The following is a 6,266-nucleotide window of genomic DNA, read 5'->3' as shown; positions in this document are numbered from 1 at the left end:
CTCCAGGTCATTATTTATTGTACTCTGCAGGTCAGTATTTATTGTAATCTCCAGGTCAGTATTTATTACCCTCTCCAGGTCAGTATTTATTGTACTCTCAAGGTCAGTATTTATTGTACTGTCCAGATCAGTATTTATTGTACTCTCCAGGTCAGTATTTATTGCACTCTTCTGGTCAATATTTATTGCCCTCTCCAGGTCAATATTTATTGCCCTCTCCAGTTGAATATTTATTGTAATCTCCAGGTCAATATTTATTGTGCTCTCCAGGTCAGTATTTATTGAACTCTCCAGGTCAGTATTTATTGTACTCTCCAGGTCAGTATTTTTTGCCCTCTCCAGGTCAGTGCATATTGTCCTCTCCAGGTCAGTATTTATTACCCTCTCCAGGTCATTTTTTAATGTACTCTCCAGGTCAGTATTCATTGTACTCTCCAGGTCAGTATTTATTGTATTTATTGTACTCTCCAGGTCAGTATTTATTGTATTCTCCAGGTCAGTATTTAATGTACTCTCCAGGTCAGTATTTATTGTACTCTCCAGGTCAGTATGTATTGCCCTCTCCAGGTCAGTATTTATTGTACTCTCCAGGTCAGTATTTATTGTACTCCCCAGGTCAGTGTTTATTGCACTGTCCAGGTCAGTATTTATTGCCCTCTCCAGGTCAGTATTTATTGTATTTATTGTACTCTCCAGGTCAGTATTTATTGTAATCTCCATGTCAGTATTTAATGTACTCTCCAGGTCAGTATTTATTGTACTCTCCAGGTCAGTATTTATTGCCCTCTCCAGGTCAGTATTTATTGTACTCTCCAGGTCAATATTTATTGTACTCTCCAGGTCAGTATTTATTGTACTCTCCAGGTCAGTATTTATTGTACTCTCCAGGTCAGTGTTAATTGCACTGTACAGGGCAATATTTATTGTCCTCTCCAGGTCAGTCTTAATTGTACTCTCCAGGTCAGTTTTTATTGTACACTACAGGTCAGTATTTATTGTACTCTCCTGGTCAGTATTTATTGTACTCTCCAGGTCAGTTTCTATTGTACTCTCCAGGTTAGTTTTTATTGTACTGTCCAGGTCAGTATTTATTGTCCTCTCCAAGTCAGTATTTATTGTACTCTCCAGGTTAGTATTTATTGTATTCTCCAGGTCAGTATTTATTGTATTCTCCAGCTCAGTGAATATTGTAATCTCCAGGTCACTAGTTATTGTACTCTCCTGGTCAGTATTTATTGTACTCTCCAGGTCAGCATTTATTGCACTCTCCTGGTCAGTATTTATTGTACCCTCCAGGTCTGTATTTATTGTACCCTCCAGGACTGTATTTATTGCACTAACCAAGCCAGTATTTATTGTACTGTCCAGGTCAGTATTTTATTGTCCTCTCCAGGTCATTATTTATAGTACTCTCCAGGTCATTATTTATTGCACTCTCCAGGTCAGTATTTATTACACTCTCCAGGGCAGTATTTATTGTACTCTCCAGGTCAGCATTTATTGTACTCACCAGGTCAGTATTTTTTGTACTCTCCGGTCACTATTTATTGTACTCTCCAGGACAGTATTCATTGTCCGCTCCAGGTCAGTGTTTATTGTACTCTCCAGATCTGTATTTATTACCCTCTCCAGGTCGGTATTTATTACCCTCTCCAGGTCAGTATTTATTGTACTCTCCAGGTCAGTATTTATTGTACTCTCCAGGTTAGTATTTATTGCCCTCTCCAGGTCTGTATTTATTGTACTCTCCAGGTCAGCATTTATTGTACTCTCCAGGTCAGTATTTATTGTATACACCAGGTCAGTATTTATTGAACTCTCCAGGTCAGTATTTATTGTACTCTCCAGGTCAGTATTTATTGTACTCTCCATGTCAGTGTTTATTGCACTGTCCAGGTCAGTATTTATTGTCCTCTCCAGGTCAGTATTAATTGTACTCTCCAGGTCAGTATTTATTGTTCACTCCAGGTCAGTAGTTATTGGACTCTCTAGGTCAGCATTTATTGTACTCTCCAGGTCAGTTTTTATTGTACTCTCCAGGTCAGTGTTTATTGTACTGTCCAGGTCAGTATTTATTGTCCTCTCCAGGTCAGTATTTATTGTACTCTCCAGGTTAGTATTTATTGTATTCTCCAGGTCAGCATTTATTGTACTCTCCAGGTCAGAATTTATTGTACTCTCCAGGTCAGTATTTATTGCCCTCTCCAGGTCATTATTTATTGTAATCTCCAGGTCAGTAGTTATTGTATTCTCCAACTCAGTGATTATTGTAATATCCAGGTCACTATTTATTGTACTCTCCATGTCAGTTTTATTACCCTCTACAGGTCCGTATTCATTGTACTCTCCAGGTCAGTATTTATTGTATTATCGAGATCAGTATTTATTGTACTCACCAGGTCAGTATTTTTTGCCCTCCCCAGGTCAGTATTTATTATACTCTCCAGGTCATTATTTATTGTACTCTGTAGGTCACTATTTATTGTACTCTCCAGGTCAGTTTTTATTGTACTGTCCATGTCAGCATTTGTTGTCCTCTCCAGGTCAGTATTTATTGTACTCTTCAGGTCAGTATTTATTGTACCCTCCAGGTCAGTATTTATTGTACTAACCAAGCCAGTATTTATTGTACTCTCCAGGTCAGTATTTATTGTACTCTCCAGGTCACTATATTTTGTACTCTCCAGGTCATTATTTATTGCACTCACCAGGTCACTATTTATTGTACTCTCCAGGTCATTATATATTGCACTCTCCAAGTCAGTATTTATTACACTCTCCAGGGCATTATTTTTTGTACTCTCCAGGTCAGCATTTATTGTACTCTCCAGGTCACTATTTATTGTACTCTCCAGGTCAGTATTTATTTTAAACTCCAGGTCAGTTTTTATTGTACTCTCCAGGTCAGTATTTATTGTACTGTCCATGTCAGCATTTGTTGTCCTCTCCAGTTCAGTTTTTATTGAACTCTTCAGGTCAGTATTTATTGTACCCTCCAGGTCAGTATTTATTGTACTAACCAAGCCAGTATTTATTGTACTCTCTAGGTCACTATTTATTGTACTCTCCAGGTCATTATTTATTGTACTCTGTAGGTCATTATTTATTGTACTCTCCAGGTCATTATTTATTGCAATCTCCAGGTCAGTATTTATTACACTCTCCTGGGCAGTATTTATTGTACTCCCCAGGTCAGCATTTATTGTACTCTCCAGGTCAGTATTTTTTCTACTCTCCAGGTCAGTATTTATTGTATACTCCAGGTCAGTATTTATTGTACTCTCCATGTCAGTATTTGTTCTACACTCCAGGTCAGTATTTATTGTACTCTTCAGGTCAGTATTTATTGTATTATCCAGGTCAGTATTTTTTGTACTCTCAAGTTCAATATTTATTGCCCTCTCCATGTCAGTATTTATTGCCCTCTCCAGGTCAGTATCTATTGTGCTCTCCAGGTCAGTATTTATTGTATTCTCCAGGTCAGTATTTATTGTAATCTCCAGTTCAGTATTTATTGTACTCTCCAGGTCAGTATTTATTGTAGTCTCCAGGTCAGTATATATTAGCCTCTCCAGGTCAGTATTTATTTTACTCTCCAGGTCAGCATTTATTGTACTGTCCAGGTCAGTATTTATTACCCTCTCCAGGTCGATATTTATTGTACTCCCCAGGTCAGTATTTATTGTACTCACCAGGTCAGTATTTATTGCACTCTCCTGGTCAATATTTATTGTACTCTCCAGGTCATTATTTATTGTACTCTCCAGGTCAGTATTTATTGTAAACTCCAGGTGAGTTTTTATTGTACTCTCCAGGTCAGTATTTATTGTACTGTCCATGTCAGCATTTGTTGTCCTCTCCAGGTCAGTTTTTATTGAACTCTTCAGGTCAGTATTTATTGTACCCTCCAGGTCAGTATTTATTGTACTAACCAAGCCAGTATTTATTGTACTCTCTAGGTCACTATTTATTGTACTCTCCAGGTCATTATTTATTGTACTCTGTAGGTCATTATTTATTGTACTCTCCAGGTCATTATTTATTGCAATCTCCAGGTCAGTATTTATTACACTCTCCTGGGCAGTATTTATTGTACTCCCCAGGTCAGCATTTATTGTACTCTCCAGGTCAGTATTTTTTGTACTCTCCAGGTCAGTATTTATTGTATACTCCAGGTCAGTATTTATTGTACTCTCCATGTCAGTATTTATTGTACACTCCAGGTCAGTATTTATTGTACTCTCCAGGTCAGTATTTATTGTATTATCCAGGTCAGTATTTTTTGTACTCTCAAGTTCAATATTTATTGCCCTCTCCATGTCAGTATTTATTGCCCTCTCCAGGTCAGTATCTATTGTGCTCTCCATGTCAGTATTTATTGTATTCTCCAGGTCAGTATTTATTGTAATCTCCAGTTTTGTATTTATTGTACTCTCCAGGTCAGTATATATTGTACCCTCCAGGTCAGTATTTATTGTACTAACCAAGCCAGTATTTATATTACTCTCCAGGTCAGTATTTATTGTACTCTCCAGGTCGCTATATTTTGTACTCTCCAGGTCATTATTTATTGCACTCATCAGGTCACTATTTATTGCACTCTCCAGGTCAGTGTTTATTACACTCTCCAGGGCAGTATTTCTTGTACTCCCCAGGTCAGCATTTATTGTACTCTCCAGTTCAGTATTTTTTGCACTCTCCAGGTCAGTATCTATTGTACTCTCCAGGTTAGTATTTATTGTATTCTCCAGGTCAGTATTTATTGTCCTCTCCAGGTCAGTATTTATTGTACTCTCCAGGTCTGTATTTATTGTACCATCCAGGTGAGTAGATTTGTATTCTCCAGCTCAGTGATTATTGTAATCTCCAGTTCACTATTTATTGTACTCTCCTGGTCAGTAAGTATTGTACTCGTCAGGACAGAATTTTTTGTACTCGCCAGGTCAGTATTTATTACCCTCTCCAGGTCCGTATTCATTGTACTCTCCAGGTCAATATTTATTGTATTATCCAGGTCAGTATTTTTTGTACTCTGCAGGTCTGTATTTATTGGACTCTCCAGGTCACTATTTACTGTACTCTCCAGGTCAGTATTTATTGTACTGTCCAGGTCAGTATTTCTTGTATTATCCAGGTCAGTATTTTTTGTACTCTGCAGGTCTGTATAGAAACATAGAAACATAGAAACATAGAAAATAGGTGCAGGAGCAGGCCATTCAGCCCTTCTAGCCTGCACCGCCATTCAATGAGTTCATGGCTGAACATGAAACTTCAGTACCCCCTTCCTGCTTTCTCGCCATAACCCTTGATCCCCCGAGTAGTAAGGACTTCATCTAACTCCCTTTTGAATATATTTAGTGAATTGGCCTCAACTACTTTCTGTGGTAGAGAATTCCACAGGTTCACCACTCTCTGGGTGAAGAAGTTTCTCCTCATCTCGGTCCTAAATGGCTTACCCCTTATCCTCAGACTGTGACCCCTGGTTCTGGACTTCACCAACATTGGGAACATTCTTTCTGCATCTAACCTGTCTAAACCCGTCAGAATTTTAAACGTTTCTATGAGGTCCCCTCTCATTCTTCTGAACTCCAGTGAATACAAGCCCAATTGATCCAATCTTTCTTGATAGGTCAGTCCCGCCATCCCGGGAATCAGTCTGGTGAACCTTCGCTGCACTCCCTCAATAGCAAGAATGTCCTTCCTCAAGTTAGGAGAACAAAACTGTACACAATACTCCAGGTGTGGCCTCACCAAGGCCCTGTACAACTGTAGCAACACCTCCCTGCCCCTGTATTCAAATCCCCTCGCTATGAAGGCCAACATGCCATTTGCTTTCTTAACCGCCTGCTGTACCTGCATGCCAACCTTCAATGACTGATGTACCATGACACCCAGGTCTCGTTGCACCTTCCCTTTTCCTAATCTGTCACCATTCAGATAATAGTCTGTCTCTCTGTTTTTACCACCAAAGTGGATAACCTCACATTTATCCACATTATACTTCATCTGCCATGCATTTGCCCACTCACCTAACCTATCCAAGTCACTCTGCAGCCTAATAGCATCCTCCTCGCAGCTCACACTGCCACCCAACTTAGTATCATCCGCAAATTTGGAGATACTGCATTTAATCCCCTCGTCTAAATCATTAATGTACAATGTAAACAGCTGGGGCCCCAGCACAGAACCTTGCGGCACTCCACTAGTCACTGCCTGCCATTCTGAAAAGTACCCGTTTACTCCTACTCTTTGCTTCCTGTCTGACA

Source organism: Pristiophorus japonicus, unplaced genomic scaffold (assembly GCF_044704955.1).
Source record: "Pristiophorus japonicus isolate sPriJap1 unplaced genomic scaffold, sPriJap1.hap1 HAP1_SCAFFOLD_49, whole genome shotgun sequence".
NCBI lineage: Eukaryota > Metazoa > Chordata > Chondrichthyes > Pristiophoridae > Pristiophorus > Pristiophorus japonicus.
This window is presented reverse-complemented; position numbering follows the sequence as displayed.